Source organism: Coturnix japonica, chromosome 5, assembly GCF_001577835.2.
Source record: "Coturnix japonica isolate 7356 chromosome 5, Coturnix japonica 2.1, whole genome shotgun sequence".
Taxonomy (NCBI): Eukaryota; Metazoa; Chordata; class Aves; order Galliformes; family Phasianidae; genus Coturnix; species Coturnix japonica.
This window is the reverse complement of record NC_029520.1, coordinates 4,691,072-4,711,990: the sequence shown is the minus strand read 5'-3', so window position 1 is coordinate 4,711,990 and position 20,919 is coordinate 4,691,072. Positions and strand designations below refer to the sequence as shown.

General features: G+C 35.8%; 1 protein-coding gene and 1 long non-coding RNA gene across 2 annotated transcripts in view; one reads left to right on the top strand and one right to left on the bottom strand.

Annotated features, from left to right (window-relative positions):
* The window catches only part of ELP4 (elongator acetyltransferase complex subunit 4), a 118,372-nt gene that overhangs the window by 79,167 nt on the left and 18,286 nt on the right, over positions 1–20,919 (top strand). The gene's annotated exons all lie outside the window — the stretch shown is intronic.
* On the bottom strand, positions 1,305–13,585 carry LOC107314350. The gene is made up of 6 exons (XR_001555370.2): positions 13,521–13,585; positions 7,780–7,907; positions 7,057–7,146; positions 4,023–4,083; positions 3,288–3,433; positions 1,305–1,759 (listed from the first exon to the last, which is right to left on the bottom strand). It is a non-coding gene; the product is annotated as an uncharacterized LOC107314350 (long non-coding RNA).

Below are 20,919 nucleotides of genomic sequence, written 5' to 3'. Positions count from 1 at the left end.
TATGAAGGTATAGCATGAATTTTAAAAAGCTTGTTATCAGTTTACTTTTTAAAACTTTTTAATCTAAATATTGCTTTCTAATTCTTCACATATAATCCAGTTTAAAAATATTATCGTTGTTATTGTTAGTAGCATTGCAAGCAATTATATAGGTAAAGTTAAACACTTTCTTTTATTTTTTTTCTTAAAGTGCTCTATAATATGATCATCTACAAAGTCCCTGATTAATTAGATAACTATGTTAGGTTGTATAGTGAATATTGTTTTCTGTGGGAGATCTTTCCCCGTGTCCTGAATGGCTCAGGTCAAAATGAACTTACGCTGATGCAGTGTATTCGGTGAACAATTTGAGTCCGTGACCTAGATGGGATTCATTTTTTTGGCTGATTCAGCAGTGACGTCAAGAATGAATGCAACAGTCCATTTAGTCTGAAGGATGGCACAGTGCAGAGGCTTTCAGTAAACTCTAAAATTTCAGTATACGTCATAACCTTTTAGAAAATAAGCTCTATTTTGTTCCTCTTTTCTGACTAAATCAGTAGAAGCTAATTAATATTATATTGCATTTATGTCCTGCATATTTGATTTCAGGCATTTGGATGTAATTTAGGAAAAATTCTGTAGGAAATAATCTTATATGTAGTGATTAAGAAAAGAAGATGGAGCAAGATCATGCATTAGATCAACCTGACATATGTTGTATTTAATCTGTAATAAGCGTTACGTCCATGGATGAATTCAAACAGCAAATATCAAGTTCATTCCAGGGACAGTTCAGAAGGCCATTCATGCCCGCTGTCAGCTTCCACTCACACAGCCAGCTCTTCAACTGAGTTCAGCATAGAGCAGTGAGCTCTCATAAGTAACTGAACTCTTCACAGTAGTTAGGATAGTTGTGGTTTAGGTCTCAGCTCAAATGTGAAGCAGTCTTTCAGTATTCTGAAATAAGACAGTAGAGGTGACAGACAACACAGATAAGTAGCTCTGGTCTACTTCTTAAATAGTCTATGGGAAAAAAAAAAAACGAAAAAAAAAAAAACATTTTCTTTACACTTTGAGCTGCTTACTGTGGAGTTTTGGCAGACATAATCCAGACGTAAAATGCACAGAATAGCTTCAGTAGTAGATGTGCCACCATTTTGGACCAAACATTTTCTTGTAGTGAGGTGAACCAATTAAATATTAAAGTGGGACCCTCAAATTGCATATTTTAGGAAGGCAGCAGCAGTAACTGTAAAGTAAACCTTATTCTCTGTAAAAACAACATTATGTTGAGAAACAATGAAGACAAGAATTAAGTCAGAGTATAACTACAATAAGTGTGTTATCAAAAGTGTGTCAAAATGAGCTGGAGTCATTCATATGAATTAAAAGAGTGCTTAAATATATTCAAAACCAAAGACAAGCATTTAAAAGTCTGTAAACAGAGTGGGAAGAAGCTGAGAGAAAGAGCAACAACAACAAGCAACAACTTACCAAGTGTAATAAATTGAAAAATTGCTGAGGATACTGGAGAAACTAAGAAAATAATTAAGTTACAACTTTTAAAATTCATAAGTAGTCAGCTGTTTATTGCAAGAGTTTGGAAATACCAAACAAATACAACAAATCATTTGAAATTATGTAATATATTAATACGCCACTTCTCTCTGTTCTTTCTGCTGCTTCACTACTATCTACTTCACTCAGCAGTATTTTCAACTTTGTATATCTGCTGCTGTGTGTTTTCACTCCTTCCGATCTCTTCTTAACCGTGTCACTGCCAAAATGGACAAAAAGACAGTGAATCAGTGAGCGACCACCATTTAAGGTAGCTGTCTTGCACTTCTGCTGAGATAGGTAGTAAATATCCAATGCATATGTGAGTATTAAAAAGTTCTACACATGTAATCTCTCTTCCAGTCTTGATAGAGGATTCATATAATTACTCCTTCCCCACCCAAAATCTGTAAAATTCTTCTGTTAATATTCTTAGTTTCTTGTGCTAGAAGATACTGGGCTTTTAGTAGAATGCATGAGAAGATGTATGCACCTACGTAGCATGCATGAAAAGAAGTATGAAGATACTCTGATTGCTGCCGCAAATTAAAGCCTAAATTAATTGATCATTATGTGGTGGCTGGGAAAACAAAGTCTGTTAGACTGAATCTCAAATCACACCCTGAAAAATCCCATTTCCAATTTGAGTTTTTGGCTTACTATTTTCCCTTTGATTAGTCCTGTTTTTCCTGGTACCACTTATATGTTTCCCATACAGTTTCTGATTAAAAACAGCCAAAATGCATAGATCTACTGAGAGAGTATTCACTTGGTATCCTCTTCTTCACCATGAATTACAGGCAGTTCGTGTGGCTGTACATGCAAACCTTGAGTGGAAATGGCAGTTAGAGCTACCTCAAGATTAACTACATGAAAACTTGTCTACTGCTTTGGCCTCTTTGCTAGGCATAAATGCAAACTTCATGAAACCCTTACTCTGAAAAAGCATTTGCCATGCCTTGCTCCAATCCTGGTTCACACGCCAGCCACAGGAGTCAATTGCAGACCAGATCAGGGAATCACAAAAAAAAGTCTAAGTTGTACTAAAGCCTTTTAGGGTCCTATGCTGCTCATTAGTTGCCTGAAAAAACTAATACTCCAGCTCCACCAAAGTGGCTGGAGTGCAGGTCAAATAGCTGGTGCCAATAACTAAATTAGATATTCTCAACAAAACCTGACTTTAAGATAAGAATCACACTGATTCACTCTCAGCTGGCCTCAATCTACCCCCCTGCCTGTGCACCCAGAATTAACCACAGGACTCCTGCTGATGTTAAAGTTAATTTAAATGTAAATCTAGATTAATCCCAGATTTAATCCCATGTTCAAAATGTTGCACATTACATACATTCTGCTTTTATAATACCAACTTGAAACCTAGGACTATAATCTTTCCCCCCCCCAAAAAAAAAATATATTATTTGCAAGAGTAGTGGACCACTCGATAGTTCCTAGAACTGTGTAAATAAAAGATTTGGACTTCTGCTTTAGGTTAACTTTACAAGACACTGTCCTTTAAGAATAACTTTTGTTTAATGTAAGAGGGAAGCATTGGAGAAGTAATAGTAATAGGGTGCACTGCAAGGAAAACATGAATATGAATTATATCATCTTAAAGGAACATGTAATAATGAGGCTGAACTTGTGGGAGTATAAAATAAATTTTATCATGAAATTGTATTCAAATTCATGATTACCTCACCAGAGTAGGATAGTAAGATTTTGGAACATTGAATTTTACCAGATACCTTTATTGAATTTCAACCTGTTTGGTTTTGTTTTTCTTTTTGCTGTCAAGCACTCTCTTAGCCACTCGCATTGTTGTGGATAAACAATGATCTTCATTCTTAAGCAAACATGGATTACTTTCCACTGCTTCTCAACTTCCAGTCATCTGTTGAGAGAATACCCTTGTTATTGTGGTTGTAGTGGGGTAGTAAGTATCTATTTTAAAAGCAAAGTTAAAGTTATTATTAAAGAATGCATTTTATTGTAGTATTATTTGAAATGGAAGTTAAGCCTCAAATTGAAAAATAACCCTCCAACCCCAAAATAGAGATGTTATTCTATCCTCTGAAGGATTGTAAGTACAATTAAGTATAGTTACGTTGTTGATTTTATGTTATGTTGTTGATTTTATTAATTTGTGAAAGATCATGGAAAGAAATTAGTGTCTGTTGAAAAGGGTGAGAATCTGTGTCCCCGTGCATTATTTATTTCTGTACTAATAATCATTAAATTTCCATGGGAAGCATTAAGTGATTTTATCCAGTTTTAAGACTTCTAAGCAGGTGGACAAACACGGAACAGAGATATGCCTGAATTTCTGTGTGGGTTTTTTTTTTTTGCTTTTAATTACAGCTTAGAATATTTCTAATGTCACTTAGCTTTTCTACTTGTTCACATGTAGTAGGGCAGTAGGAATTCCTACCTTGACTTCTAATACAAGCTAGTACCCACTGCTGGGGTCTGCAGTATTTTACCTCTGTGAGAAGTCTTCCTATAGCTCCCCTTTTAGAAGGATTTGGGTGCTGATTTCTTGCGCTTTTGTTGAAGAGAACGGTTGAAGAAAAAAGCAAAGAATTATGATCAGAAAGAGGGTGGGTAAAGAGCAGCTATATCATATCCATGTTTTTATGCTTCCCTCCGAGGAGTGTATTTGAAACAGTGTTGCTCAAAGGGGGAAAATGTGTTTTAAAGAAAAGAAGTGTGAAAGTGAAATTTTGTGTTTTAGAAATTTACCAGTATCATAACCATAGATAGAAACAAAAGATCTCCTTGTTTCTATACCTATGGAAAAAAAGGCTGGCAGTGATGAATCATTAAATTGCAAAATACATGTAGGATGAAATGTTAAAAGATGGTTAAATAAAGGAAACAGTTTCATAAGGATTTCATTTCAGAAAAGGAATTATTAAGCTGTCATTGGCTATATACAGAGTTTGATTTCAGGGTCCATGCAATAATACCATATTTGTAAAAACAACAGCAGCTTGGTTATAGGATAGAGTAGAATAAAGCATTCGTTTAGGAAGGGAATGATACTAAAAAACTGAAATCATGTGACAGAAAACAACACATAACATATGTGGCAGTAAGTGAAGTTAGTGGAAACCAGCATCTTTCAGTAAAAAAATATGACCCATTAATCTGAAAGAGGGCAAGATTAAAACTGTGCACATAAAGCAGTTGTATAAATGCAAATAGTAATCTAAATGATAGCAGAAGCTAATGCCCATCATTTTGTCAGATACCTTTCCATTTCTGATTACATATCATGTGGTATTTCCTGTTTTGCTGTAAACTTGAAGTATTACCAAATGCTGGGGGAAAAGGTTGGTTTCATTGCTAGTGTACATGGTGCTATCCCTCCACAATTCACAAAGGGAATCAAAAAGTTCCTCAGAGACCAGTTAGTGTGCTTTAAATGCTTTACCTCTAAAGGGCTGTGAATATGTTTAGGTTCATCTTGCAAAAGTTATTTATGGGTTTTCAAGAATCTCTTTTCCTCTTGTAGCCATAAAGACCAATAAAAGCCAAACTTTTCAATGTATCTTCAATATTTAATATGTTCTGGGTTGTATAGGAGGAGGACTAATTTTTATTCTCATGTCCTTAGTTTAAGCATATATCTTCAGTACTCAGTGGTGATGTAAGTATGGAAGTAGGTTCCATACTTGGAAGTAACACCGTATAGTATGTAGCTATAAAATCATCTTGTCCCAAAGACATTTCAATTCTGAGTAAAGATCAGAGAAAGAGAGACGTTACAACCATGGGGTTACAAAGTGGTAGGTAGAAAGAAAAGAAAAACAATTCCAGAGTTAGCTTTTGCAGAGCTAAAAACAGAACTAGGAGTTTCACAGGCCAAGTCTAATTTCTTCACAGGAAGAAATAATGTCTTTACTTCTTACTGCTATCTCATACGTTTAAAGTTCTCTGACAGCATTTGTATATGGCGTACTGACATCAAACCTCTTGGAATTATGTATGAGGCAAAAAAATATATATACTTGAACTCCCAATTCATGATTTCACCAGTCAAAAGAATGTATCCGAAAGCAGCTGTACGCTCTTTGGCAGGACTCAGCCCTTAGGACTAGCATCTAAAATATTGCAGTTTAGACTTATTTAAGAGTCAGCATCTATATGAGTTACAAAATGTTCATATCAACTAATTTATCCTTACATATTGCACAAACAGCACGAAGACATATCTACGGTACTGTTGTGTTAATAGAAATATTCCCAAATACTTCTTCCCTCAATTCTAAGCCGTATTAGGTGAAACCTAAAATGAAAGTGTGCTTCACCAGTGCTATATTAATGATACCTTTCTGAGCACATACACTTAAAAATATAAGTTAAAAAGGGTAGTGGTTAAATATTTTAAATAAGTCTTTATAGTATCGTTCGAGCAATGTCAAATACAATTTTTATTTTAAAAGATTTAGTTAGAATTTAGTCTTTGAAAATATTAATAACAGCTTACAGCAGGTAGGCTATAAAATAACACTGTATGCTGTCTATTTAGTTTCTGGTTGAAAAAGCACAGCAGTACTTTAGTTCATTACCTTTGAAAAAAACAGTAACAAGATAATACAGCTGCCTCTGATTAAGATGTAAATTCTTTCTAATTAGAATGTAAATTCTTACATTTAAATGAAGACATCAATTGTCAGGATGCCATATGATATCTTATTCCACCTTGCCTGAATGAGGCCCTCACTGTTCATCTATGGCACTAAAATAGTTTTGCAATCCCTTTGTTCTCTGATTCTTGTAATATTCTCTCTTCATGTTCCCTTTACACATTGCTTTTGTTTGTTTTCCCCCTGCATCTGATATTGTTGTGTCTTGGGATTTTGCAGAAATTTGGAATGAAAATTGAGTTCAGTCAGTGCCAGTATTTGCTTGTGCCTCAATTACTTCTGCTGAATTTTCCTCAATGCAAATCAGGCAGGTTGCATAAAGTGGTGCATGTATTTGAAATAATTAATTTTCCGTAAAATGATGGATCAAGTCCAATCAACCTTCACAAAATCTAAATAAAAGAATAGAGAATTAGAAATTAATTAACATTTTGTGTTGCTAGTACTTTATTATGCAGTCTAAACTATAAATAATAAGTTGGGTTTTTGAGCATAACTTTTCGTTATGAACTGTTGATGATAACCTTTGACATAATCATCTTGTTAAAATATATCAGTGTAAGTAAACTAACGTAAATTGAATGCCACAAAAGGCATTGTAAATTAATAACATATTTTAAAGTAGAAAATTACATGGTAAGCAGAGTTTAATAATTGACCCATTAATTATTTCTGTATCTAAAACTCTTCCCAAAGTTGGGGCAACGCTCATCTTCAAGTTGATTTTAGAAGTGTTTAATTTGGTGTTATATGGGCTGTAACATTCTTTTTAGCCAATGGACAGTGGAAATACTATTCTTGTGTAATGTACAGATGGAATAATACAATAACAGTGGTAAGTAGTTAGCCAGAAGGAAAAACTCACCAATTCTGAGGCTTTCAGTCCTAGCTTGCCACCCTAACTCTACAGAGGAGCAGCCTCCAGGAAGAGATGCTACTTCAGTGGTGGTCAGCCCTTAAATGAAAAATAATGAAATAAAGTCATGACAATGTGACTCTGTGTATATTAGCCTTAGTCACAGGTAGTGACTCCATTATCGTCAAAATGGCCCCGCTGTTGTAAATGGCAGAAGAAAAAAATAACACAGATATAATCAGTGAATGCATATATAAATACTATACACAATGCATTTCTGTACAGAAACGTGCCACTGTGAACTAGTTGGTAGCAGTAGTACTAATTCATATGCTGACTCCAGTTAGATTAGTATTACTGCATGTACTTAATTGCTTACATAAATCTAAGTAGATTTTCAAAAATTTACTTAGATTTATCATTGAACCTAGTGACCAGGTAAAGTTGAGAGTAGTTTTAAATAGTTGAAAAGCATTACTGAGCATTACTGTGACATTAGTTAAGTAACACTGTTGTTAGCATTGTTTGTTGTTCAAGGGCTCTTGCCATAGTATATTTCACAAAGAGTGTTGCAATAGTTTTCCCACACTGAATTGTAGCAGGTGTTGCTTTAGTAACAAACACACAGACTGGGCTTGTGTATTAGGAGAGAGTCATAAAGGGGTCTCCAATGTTGGATTTTTTTAGGTTGTCACAAGCAGAGGAGCACAATATGATAGAAAACTGACTTACCAGCTTCACCAGTGTGGCATTCTTCAAAGACTGATTGCATCTCTACAGCTTTCCTTGCCATCCAAATCTGTATCAGTTCATTTTCTGTGAAAGGAATCCCAGACTCTCCTGTTTCTTGCTGGAGACAACTGCCATATCAACAGATGTTTTAAAGAGTAAGCTTAGTAAATTTGGGGAAGTAATATTTTTTATACCCTGCCATGAACTAATTTAGTTTTCACCTTCAATAAGTTCTAGAATTGATCTGCCTTTTGTGGCTAGCCTGCAGTGAGTGTTACATTTTTTGCTGCATCATATCTCAACTGTAATTACAGTCTTCACTGAGTTCCTAAGTAGGATGTGTAAGCAGAGAAGGTAGATTTCATTCTAAGTCAGACCAGGCCTATGTCTTTTCCTCTCTAACAGCGTCTCTCATGGATGTATCCTTCCCAGTTCTGTTGGAAGTTTTCATCAGTCCTTGTCCTGTCCAGCTTTGAGCATTCCCTCTTCATGTGTCATTCGCAAGGTTTTCTGCACTGGGAGAACACCTCTCAGTAACAACAGCTTTGTGTTAGTTTGATGTGGTCCCCTTAGCAAGGGAAAGGAACTCTTTTTTTCTCCCTCCTTTTACTTACTATTATGTAATATATTACATCACTAGACACCAATGCTGGTGCCTTTGGGGTATTTTCTAAAGTTGTGTCTTCTACATGACTCAGCATCGTCAAGATTGCCTTATTCACATTTCAGTGCAGTCTGTACTAAATCCTGCTATGTCACTCCAGAAGTCCTCCAAGCTATTTCAGCTATATCTATAAATCAGAATTTCTTTGTAACAAAAGATTTGTTTTTCTTCCTGGTGTTATTCCATCACTGCTTAAATTGATAAGAGAACTTCATAAAGCACAAGTGTCATTGCAATCAGTTTTTAGAATTGTAAGGTGGTATAACACAAAGAAGGTAATAAATATTCAGAAGACTATCTATAAGGAAAAACTCACCAACATTGGATGCCTTCACTGGAAAACACTGAGGCAAACTCCACCAGGGAGCAATCTCCAAGAAATGCTGCCTTAGTGCTGGTCAGCCCTTAAATGAGGTCTAGAGGAGATGGAGTCAAGCTCCACCCCTTCCAGGAGCACAGCTAAATTACTCTCACCTGTGCTCCTACAGCTGACCCGACACTTGCCTCAGCTGATTAATCAGAGGTTCAGGCTGTGATTACCAATTTCCCATACAAGAATATTTTAGCTAACCTTTGGATTCAATATCAGTCTACTTTCCCTTTTACAAATGAATTGATAGGTTTGAGGGGGTTGTTCTGAATTTTGAAACATTTAAATACTTCACGAAACAATTTTACTTGTCTCCACCAAGGAACTGCAAGGCAAACTGCCAGAGTTTATTGTAGTAATCATTTGTCTCTACATTTGGTGAGGAAACAAAGACATTCTGCCATATTAATGGGGAAACATCTGCCCTTCAAAAGAGAGAAGTCTGATTAAATAAAAGAGAATAACTTATACTGTCAGTACAAGAAAGAGTGTGGAATAATTAGTGAGAAATTATAGGTCAGGTGTAGGGTTTCTGTGACATTTTTGGTCTCTTTTATTAGTCCTGCCAGTTTTCACCAAAATGTAGGAATAGATTAGAACTTAAGTTTAATCTCTCACTTTAGATAGACCTGTCAAAGACATCTGAAAGACTGAAAATTCACTGATAAAAAAATCATGTACTATGATCTTTGTAGGAAGAGTCCCATTACAAAATAACTACTGTTTATTCCTCCACAATCACAGGGGGAAAACCTTCTACCTCACACCCTGTGTTACACAAGGCAAAATTAATTAAACTTGTGCTTACAGTAGTTGCATTACCCATTTTACATAGAAGTGTAGAGGTGATAGAAACAAGTATTTTGAGCAGCTTTTGGTAGAGTAGATGAAAGCAGTGCTGAGTCTACAAATAAGTGCATCAAAGTAGTTAAGATGGTTAATTTGGACTTACTCATTTATTTTGCCTAATATGAGCATTACGTTTGGCTTTTGCATGCATTATGCCCAAAATACCTGGTCAAAAAGCCATCCTCTGAATAAATCTACTTAAATCAGTGGCTTACATAGACCAATATTTTAAAATAAGGTTTTAAAATTACAGAAAGTAGAAATGACTTTTGAACACAGTTCATGTGTATATAAATTTAATTTTCTTTGTTAATTTTTATAAAGGTTGAAAATTGTCTTCTAAACTGTTTATATTAAGTAGTACTAAGTAGGGATTTTTTTTTATAAATAGGCAGAGCCTTACTTTTGTTTCTTTTGTTTTGTTTTTGCATTAACTTGGTAGATTTACACTCAAAGAATTAAAGCAGACACTTCAGAAATGCAGCTTGCACCAAGTGTGGATATCCATCACTAACTTTCCCACTACCACCAACTAGACCGTGCTCATCAGCCTTCATTATTACCATAGTAAAGATGTTGATGCATTAGAAATTTAAAATAGCATCTTTTCTCTCTGAATTATGACATGCAAATAATATGTGGTCTGGTTTCAAGAAAAGTGGCTTCCTACTTATATCTCCCCAGTCATATGGGTTTATCAGTGGACTCATCAGCAGTGACTTCCAACTCAAATGACTTGCTTATGCATCATAACGTTTCCTTCTGCATTGATTTAGGTGTAGGCTGCACCATAATACAGACCCAGAATGTTTTTCATAGATGCCATAGACACTATGCACTGTGTTTTGTCTGCTTCTAGATTGCTTGGTTGTTCTGAAATCAGCATCTCATATGAAATGTATGATACTTTTTGAAGAGGAAGTATTTCTTTCACTGTCTTGTGAAAGAGACCTGAGGAAGAGATGGGATACTTTGAGTCAGTTTTCATGAAGTGATTTATATCTACAAATTGGACTGTATTTCCAAGGATTTTAGTTCTCATTTTTATCCACCTTATAGGTACTGTCTGCATTTGAAAATGGCTACTTCAGGCTGATACTTTCTTTTATCTTTGTCAGTAAAGTTGCATCATGATCGGCTACGAATAGTATTAAGTCATTTTACTAAACATTCTCACTGAATTTATTTAACAATGGAATTAGTTTTTTTACATAATTTACAGTATGCGCTATCACTGAAGATGCTCAAAATAAGCAGTAAAGTATGTTAACATATAGATACTGAATATTTTATGCAAATATGCAGAATTTGAAAACACACTGTGAAACTGTCTTTGTCTTCTAAGAGCATGTATATATCCCTGTTAGTGCAATCATTACAGCGTATCAAAATGAAGACCAAACCATACTCTTGTCAAACTTGTAATGAATACATTAGAAATAAGCATAATTTCACTGATCAAGCTCTAGCTTGACAATGTCAACAGCAAGCGGGCTATCACAATATGGTTCAGAAATTGCTTTGTTGCTAACTGGGAGTCAAAATATAATTGAAGGATTCTTTGAACAAAGAGTTTGTTTATACTTTGAATCTGTTTTTGTAAGGGAAAAGCAGATACCAACTTTTCTCATTCCTGTCTGATTTATCTCAGTTTTTATGTGAAATACTCCTTTCATTTGCTTGGAACTGGGGGTATTTCAGACAAGCTACACTCACGACTTTTGATATATCCACAGAAAGAAAGCTTCTTGTATGCACAGTGTGACTTAAGCAGGTCTCTAGAAGGACAAAATTACACAACAATTTTAGTAAAATTATATTATCTTCCACTTCCATTGGGATATGGTATAGATGCCTAGGTGTTCCCTTCTGCTTCTTGTACTTCTTTCTATTTATTACTTGTATTGTACATGTGTTTATAGTTGCTCTCAGTTTATTCTTACCAAAACTATTTAGATGATCTCTGCCACTGTCCAGTATTTACAGTCATAAAACCTCTGTTTTCATTCTGCTACCATAAAGTCAGCAGACTTGCACAAGTTGTTAAACTGACTGTGTCAAAATAATTGTCATCTTGTCATCGCTCTTAATAATTTTTTTTTTAAGTGCTAGGTAGTAATAGAAATAATGAAACAGTTTTTAAAATAACCATAGTGGAGAGTGGAGGAGAAATAGCAAGGTATAGCATTGTGTCATCAGTTCTTATACATATCTCCCCTACACCTTGTTCCTCCTCCTAATTATTTCTTCTGTCTTTTCAAGCGTTAGTGGGAAAAGTGAGAGTGCATTTGCTAGAGGAACAGTAGTCTCCGAGTGGGAGTTATCATGCCCACACATAGAGCTGCTGATCCTACTTCATCCCACTTACCGCTGTATTTTCATTATAAGCTTGGATTCTGTTTCCCTCTTTATTACAAGGATGTTACAGTTCTTTATTCTTCACTGACAGCTGGCAACAGGTAATGCTGGCTGTTATTTTGTTCACCCTAGTCAAGCACATTCATTTCCAAATATAACCATGTTTTGTTTGCTGTATTTTGTTCTTGGTGTGGTTGAATGCCATCCTTGGAAAGATGTGCATTGAGCAAGTATTGAATAAGTGGCTTGCCTTCGGCATTCATGAGTAAATTCTGTAGTTTTTGTTTCAAGGCTTTGACATGTCATCAAGTGTAAATCTATTCTAATGCCAAAATCCCTCTTGATGTCTGATGCCAATCAGTAGCTTTTCATCTTGAAAAAGGTAGTGAATAATTTGCCCTGCGGATATTACACAGATACCATATATGGTAGGAAACAAAGAGGGGAATCCCATACCCATTTTTTAAATTCAAATAATCATGTTAAACCAGTTTGCTTTCCTAAATACCATTGGTAGTCTGGTACATTTTCTTGCTTTCAAGTGAATATTGAATACTTGTCTAATTTGCATATTTTCGATGTGTGGAAACAATATACTCTTTCTGCTGCAGTATTTTATTTCATGAGCAGTAGCCAACGTGCTGAAATATGTGAATTTTATTACATTTGTTATTTTAATAGGAAGCTCAAATCTTTTACCTCTTTCAGCTTCATTAGGTTTTTTTTGAATGAAAAATAAATAAAAGGCATTTGCTGTATAGGAAGGTCAACATTTGCTTTGTGAATGCAGTTTGCACCCATGATTTTGAATTTCAATGAACTGTAAGCCCTAAGAGTGTTGAATTAAAGGCATAAAACACTGTAGTTCACTCAAGAGCTCAAAAGTATGTAATTTCTTTCCTTATAAAGGAGGCCTACTGAAAACCTAATGAACATGTTTATATAGCTGAATGGCACTCATATAGTTGGTACTCTGAAGAAAGAAGCAAGCAGAGCTTTGTATTTAACTCCTTTTCAGACTGAAATATTACAAGATTTTAGGGTGCTCAGCACTGTTGTGATTACCTAATCTGACCTCCTGTGTAACTCAGGTCATGGTATTTTGCACAGTAATTCCTGCATGAGGGCAGATACATTCTTCAGCTGTAGCAGAAGTTTTTGTTCACAGTGTGATTGACTTCAACTACCACCTTACGTTATGCCCCATATTATTCATACTATTAGTACCAACATAGGAGATTTTCCTTATAACTTGTAGTTACAGCCTTTCACCTAACATTACTCAAAACAGTTTGCAGACGTTAATTAAACTTCAAGATATTCTTATTTTAAAATGACAGCTCATGTATATCATTTCCAACGTACTTGGGAATAGAAGTCATAATCTTTTAGTTTAACTAATCATAAGACGTTAACTAGCTGATTCACTAACCAGTTGTAAGGTGGAATGATACAAAGATGGTAACAAATTCAAAAGGTTATTTATATGGATAAACTTACCAATATGGATGCCTTCACTGGGAAACACTGAGGCAATCTTCACCAGGAAGCAGTCTCCAAAAAAAGCTGCCTTAGTGCTGGTCAGCCCATAAATGAGGTCTAGAGGAGGTGGAGTAAAGCTCCACTCCTTCCTGGAGCACAGCTCAATTACTCTCACCTGTGCTCCCACAGCTGACCCGACACTTGCCTCAGCTGATCAATCAGAGGTACAGGCTGTGATTACCAATTTCCCATATACCAGTGATCATCTTAGGCCAAAAAATAATGATGATAATTCCAGTGAGCTCAAATCAATGTTTAAAGGTTTTGCTATTGATTACTGGGGTTCAAATTGTCATTCCAAAGTCATCCAGAGTGCTACATTACATACTACATGCATTGTCTGCCTTCATGCATAAGAGATCCCAAAGAACGGTTAACAATTAAGTTTGTATGGGAAATCATCCGTATGTTATTTAATTGAAGCGTTCATTAAGGAATGAAACGCAATTGTTATCCAAGCCCTGAAAACTAAAATTTGTTTTGGAAAAAATGTAAAAATTATTTTATCTGAATAAAATATCTGTTAGCATTAAAGCAGGCAAAGATTAATTAATGATCAAGGGTAGGATTTTGCTAGATTGAGGTTAATAGCTGACCCCTTCAGAAATATGTACTCTAATACTCCTTGACAGCTTACTCCTAAATCTTGTGTCTTCTCTGAAGGATCCAGCAGTAGGACCAATAATCTGGTAACTAACTACTAACGAGTTAGTAGCCAAGTAACAATTTGCCATTTTCCATCCCTTTTCTTCCATGTGATAAATTGATCACCTGCTTCCAGTTAATGTCAAGATATTGCCTGCACTTTTTACAGTTTTGTTCATTTACTGGTGTCCCTATAGGCAAACTCAAGTGGATTTAGCAATGGCACAGTGACTCCTGCATAAATAAAAAATACTGCACTACAGTGCAGTCTCTACAGTGCTACTCAGTGCTACTCAGTGCTACTTTTATAGGAAACTGTACATAATATTTCTCTTCACTAAAGTGTTTTGCTATTATACTATTCTTTATGTTTATAAAGGTAAACCTTTATAATGTAACGATATAATCAAGTAGGAACCAGTGAGCCATAGGGACCCATAAGTATACAAATACAGTGAGCAGATATTCTTTACTCTATACAAACAGACACCTGGCAGAGAATAAACATATAACATGCAAGTAAAACAAATAAAGAAATTGACACCACCAAATGTCGTATTAATGGATTATTCCTCTGTTTTCATTTGGGGGAGAGGACCTTAAACGATAAAAGAAAACAAAAGCATTGAGCCCAAAAGGATTCTGACAATGGGGTAAGAGAACAGAGCATGTAGATGTTAAGTGAGGCAGGGGATGAGGAAGTGAGAGGGTTGGAGCAAACTGTACAAGGCAGAGGAATACTGCCCAAGTACAAGCTTTTCTGAATGTCCAAAGATTGCTACTTCTGCGTCTTCTCCTACATTCTGAGGTCTAGCTAGGTCTGGGTAGTTTCTTCCTCTCTTTTTCCTCTCCAAGCAAATTTCCTACTGTGGGGTAAGAAAATGGCTGGTCACCTGTGGGTTATTGTGCTGCAGAATGTACATGGGCTGGGAAAAGCAGTTCCTGGATGGCCTGCTTCTTCTGAAATCCAGGCTGCTAATATTAGAGATCTCTGTACTGGAAAAACTGGGTTTTCTCAATTTTGAAATCATACCTTGTAGAGATAAAGACATAAATAAATTGGTAAAAAATGAAATAAATCTTGAAGAATCAACGGGGTGATGATGACAGGACTCAACAGGAAAATAATTCAATGTATCTGTGATGATCTAGAGTGAAGGAAAAGAGAATGTCCAAGGGTGATCATTTTTGAAGTGGATAGGTAAATGGCATACTTTAAGAGTTATATTAAGAATGAAGTATTATATTTCATTGGGATGGAATGTTTATATGACTTACTCATTTTACATAGTAAATGGAAACCTATATTAATCTTTCAATTCCGACCATCATGTAAAATAATAAAAAATTAATGACTACTTACTTTTTAACTTACTTTTAACGTTTAATCATCAAATACATCTAATTTCTTTAGTCCAAAGGTCATGTTTAAGCTATGGGTTACTACTTTCAATCAAGCTCAGCTTCATCAGAGGCCTCATCTTGCATTGCTAAGTGACTACGATGAGGCTTGCATTCAGTGACACTTTGCATGGACGTAACCTGAGATCTGGATGTAAATGTTTTGTTTGGATTCTTTAGTTTTCCTCTCTACCACGGCAGGAAAAGGACATACGCAAAGAAAGCCTGTGGTCTCCAGGAACACTGCTCTGCTGCTGAAAACAATTATAGGGAATGGTTGCTGGGCAATCAGCCATCAAGTAAACTAAGGTCCCTAAGCTTTCCCATACTTATCTTGATTAATGATTTAGCTAGTCGTAAAATACTGTGTATTTGTAATTGAAATAGAATAGTTAATGTTCTTCAGCAGAAATAAAAAATATGTCTCGTGTAAAAGCCGGTGCTTCTGGTTGAAATAGGCTGTAATTAATATTATCAATAAAATCAAGTGATACAGTTCTCTAGATATTTTTTAGTGGCAAAACCTTTTATATTTACAATGACAAGTAATACAATAGATATCGAATATGTCATCACTTGCAGTTCACTTGACACTTTATGATTTTTATTTATTTACTTATTTTGTTTAAGATTGTTACATGCTTCTCAATTATAGGGTTTTGGCAATAACAGGTTCTGAACCAGCTTTGAATAGTGGTCATAGCATGCTTTCCAAGCTGCATAGTGCATGGGTTGAAGCCTGAAAGTCAAATGCTACTCAGAAAGGCCAAATATCGTGTTATACAAAATACTTACCAAATTTGTTTTCTTCTTCGGTATAGCTACATAGTATCTAAGCATCTTGTTAGTAGGGAAATATCAAAATAAATAGTAGTATGCCAATATGGTGCATTTGGTATTCCTTTTTAACAAATGCAAAACGATAGTCAAAACTATCTTTACTAAGTTCATAAATGTATTAAAGGATTAACAAAAGAACAAAAGAAACAACCAACAAATACATGAGGTACAAATTGCCTTCAAAGTGTCCATGTAAATTTTCCAACAAAAATATGAAAGTGACATTCATTCACAATGTCAGTAGAATATTATTTTTGTGCTTTGGCCCTACTGGCTTAACACAGGCACTAACTTCTTCATGATTTGTTCTATCTTAGGGCTATTTTCAGCACAGTCTTTTTATGGGGCTATATTATGTATAAAAATACAGTTTTCTTGACATATAGCATATGTTCGTAGGACCATAAAAATGCTTCAACTTTGAGGGCCCAGGATCATTAAAACTGTCTAAATTATTAAAAGATAAAACATTTTATTTTTATTGTGGTAAAAGAATTCCAAAGTTATCTTCCAAAAATTGTTCTCAGAGAACAACAACTAAGAACTGGTTTAGATAATGTTAGCTGAACTCAGGTAGCTTAAGTAAATTGCCATTGCAAATGGCCATTGCTCCCACATAATAGAAAATAAGTGTATTTATGTATGTGTATATATGTTTTCTATACAGATGTGTGGGGGTTGACTTTCTTGACAATAATTCCATGGGGTTTTTTGGAAACACTTTGTTTCATAATGTGCTCTCCGTCAGTACTGCTATTCTTAACATGCTGGAGAAAAAAAGGAAAGATAATGACCCAAGTTAAACATGTGAAAACTCTCAGGCTAGAAGCCCCAGCATTTTGCAGTGCATGCCCTACTTAGCAATGTCGCACTGTGTATGTGATAAGATTGTTTTAGGCTCTTCATGACTCACTACTCACTTTTTCAAAGCTTCAGATATTTATGTTATTATCAAAAAGGAAGAAAAGTCCCATATAATTAGTCCTGTTTACTTTCATTAATAATTTTACCCATATATTAAGTGAAAAGTTCTGTTTACTCTAATTAAGAATTTCATCTATGCACTAAGTGAAAGTATTTTTCCTTAGATAACCTATCTAGAGCAAAATATTTTCTTTTTTGCTTCCAATTGGTTTGATTTCTACTAAGGATATTTTGTTTCCAGCTATTGCTCCACCTCATAATTTTTGTGTTCTGAGTGAACAAGTACAGTGTAATACTGGAGTTCTCATGCTGACTAGAATAATTTACTTCACCAAAAATAGTATATTGGTATTTCTTACTTGGGTTCAACTATTCAGCAACAGTTGTGAAGCTGCTGAGATTATAAGGAAGTTCAGGGATGAAGTGCAAAGCAGGAAGATAGGTCATGAACTGGATTCCTACTGCTGATCTGATGTTTAGTCAAGGTTAACTTTTTTTAACCCCATATTCTCTGTAATACCTGGCAGATTTTTGGCAGCTGCCTGATGCTTCTGAAGGTGCAGCAGTGTAACAGTACAGTGCAGGAACGGTTCTTCTGACAGAAGCAAATAAAATAAACAAGCCGTTTGGTTCAGCAAGACTAAGCTAGATGACAAGATCAGGCTCTCAGATCCTACATGGTACTGGTGGAAATATTCTTCTAGTTTGTTTTTATTATAGTTCAGTTAATATTACCTTGAATGAAGTTTAATCCCTCCCGCAACAGTGTTATGCTATTATACTTTTGGGCATGAGTTGTATTTTCCCAGAGTACAAGCTATGTCTAGCTTGTAATAATAAATAGCTTCATAGAATGTACATAACTACCCTTAACATAGCAAATTTAAGTCTTGGCATTATTCAAACTGATCTCAGAAGTGCAAAGAGAGTACAACTGTGTGCTGTAATTCTCACAGAGTTTGACTGAGTTGAACTGTGTGTGCACATTGCATTACGTAGAGCCTTTGAATTTTAGATTTGCTAATAAAGTGGGAAATGAATGCATCATCCAAAATAAAGTGTGCGCTACAGTTGTGCTGTGGTTAGTTGAAGAATGTGACAACAGCATTTAATTAGTCAATAAATATCTCCTGCTGGAAGTTGACAACCTGGAAAGTAGTCTGCTTTGGCATTTCATATCCAGCACAAGTTCTGTCAGGCAGTGCATGTCATTAGGTGTTGTGCAAGACCTCACCTTAGATGGGAACACTTCAGAGTAAGTGGTTTTAACTTTGAATCTCGTTCTGCTGATGATGATACATTGACAAGAAGGGTGGAATTTTTTAATGAGAAAAAAAATTAAAATGTTAAGGTCTTAAATAACAATGTATGTCACTGATGTCATATTATGTAACGCGGTGAACTGTCTTTTTCCCCTACATATAATGAATGATACAGTTAAGAATACAACACTCCAAGTTAAGTAGAAACTAATTAAAAGTATGTAACAATGTGTTCCTTAGAAATACTGTGAATAAAATCCAGCTTTTATAAGTATAACCTCTTCAGAAGTAAGGATTTTTAGAGTAGATCATGGTTTGTAAATCCATGCTTTCTCAGTTCCTGAGTAGTGGGAACTCCCCTAGGTAAAATTCTCAAAAATCAGCATTGACTGTAACTGTCTTTTCCTTTTGTGTTTTTATTTGCTGAAGAGCTGCCCTGATATCTGTTTAAAGACACATGCTGTAACAGTCATATTTAATGTTGAAATATATTGTCACTGTGCTTTGCAGTTTTTCAGTGCTAAGTTATAGCTGTGGCTTTGCTTTTTGTTTGTGTTTTTTTACATGAGTGGAGATGTCTTCACCTCACAGGCTTTGTGTATGATGTGCTGTACCTTTGGCAAGTACATTTTCAAAGGGCAGATCTCTAGTGGGAATCTTATGCCTCTGTTGCCATGTTGTTCTTTGGTAAGCAGTTTAGTGACTTCAGGAAGTGGCTCATGCAAGCAGGAAGGCTCCTGGGAGAGACACTAGTGGTATTCAGGCAGAGCAGGACTGGTAAGAGATAAGTGAATGGGGATACATTGGAGTGAAAGATGATTTCTCAAGGAATTTATCAGAGTGAAGAAAAAAAAATGGAAAGAGATCAGTGTTCATGCTGAAGGTATTCACTTAGCACTGAAGAAACCATCATGAAGAACAAGAGCCAGATCATTAGAAATGAAAAACTGAGATCTAAGCTGGTAACAACCAGGTGTTTCTCACAGATGCCGCATACAAAAGATTCATTTCTTTTGCATCTCTGAAGGAAATGTTAAAATTAAGTGTTAAGTATTGGGCATCAAAAATCAAGAAAAAAACATGTCAGTTATTCCTGTGTTTATTCTTGCAGTGGAAATCCTGAGTTAATTCTGGAGGCAGGTTCGGGACTTTTCTAGATTTCTGTTGCCATGGTAAAATCCACTTCTCACTGCTAATGAAACTGGCAGGCCTGTTTCCTTCTGGTAGACACATTAACCCACCAATGAACACAGGATTAACCTGCTGATAAGTAACACCAAGGTATTTCTTTGGGCTTCCCTGTCCTTTGCTGCCTGCAGATCACAGGGTGTGACAAAAGAAAAGGTATTTTCCCGGTAACAATCACTTCCACTCATGTTACAGAAAGCTCAGAGGAGCAGTACCCTACTTCCCTAGCAGTAAGCTCTTTAAAAAAAGACTCATGCAATTACTGGCAATTGTAATTGAATTAGATAATATCCTGCCTGTATTTTTCCACATTTATATTTTCAATCAGTAGGGCGTATTTCTGCATTTAGAGCTTAAATACTCCCATGACACAGTGTACATCCATGTCTGTCTGACTCGGTCTTTCACTTGATGCCTTAATATCAGCAGAAGGCAACCAAACACTAAGTCCAGCTTGATCCATTTTTGATAATTTCAAGATCCTTTCTCTTCCAAAGAGGTTTGTGTGGCAGCTACGCTGAATCTTCTCCAAACGTTTTCCCTAAATTGCGAGTTCTTCCATGCAGTCATATCCAAATTTAGCCTATGATGGTATAAAATTTATCTGTCAAGTGAACTAACCCAGAACTGTCATTCTCACTGTTTTAAAAACATCTACTATTCCACTGCATTTTAGATGTGTTTGTTATTGTGTTGCAAGCAGTTGTGTTTTTTAGGAAGAAAAAGGGCAGGTTCTCAGCACTCAGGTTCTCACTCCCTTGGATGGGAAATGGTTCACAGGTGTGCTGGGCAGGAGGGGGCTGCAGCCCTTGGCTTTACAGCTCCTGTAGCTCTCTGGTAAAGGAGAGATTCTGCCCTGCTTTGAATCAATCTTGTTTCACTTCTTTCTGATGTGAATGTTCCTCCAGGTCGTAGGCTGTTAGCAGTCCCTCTGTGCACATTAACACCTGCCAATGAGCCAATGTGCAGTATTGATGCTCAGCCAGCAGTAACCCCTCTGAAGGTCTTGACTGCTGCCTTTCCCACCTTGCTAAGGAATGGTCCCAGGAGCAGTCAGTCTTCATTGCCACCTTCTCATGCCCTTGTCCATGTTAACA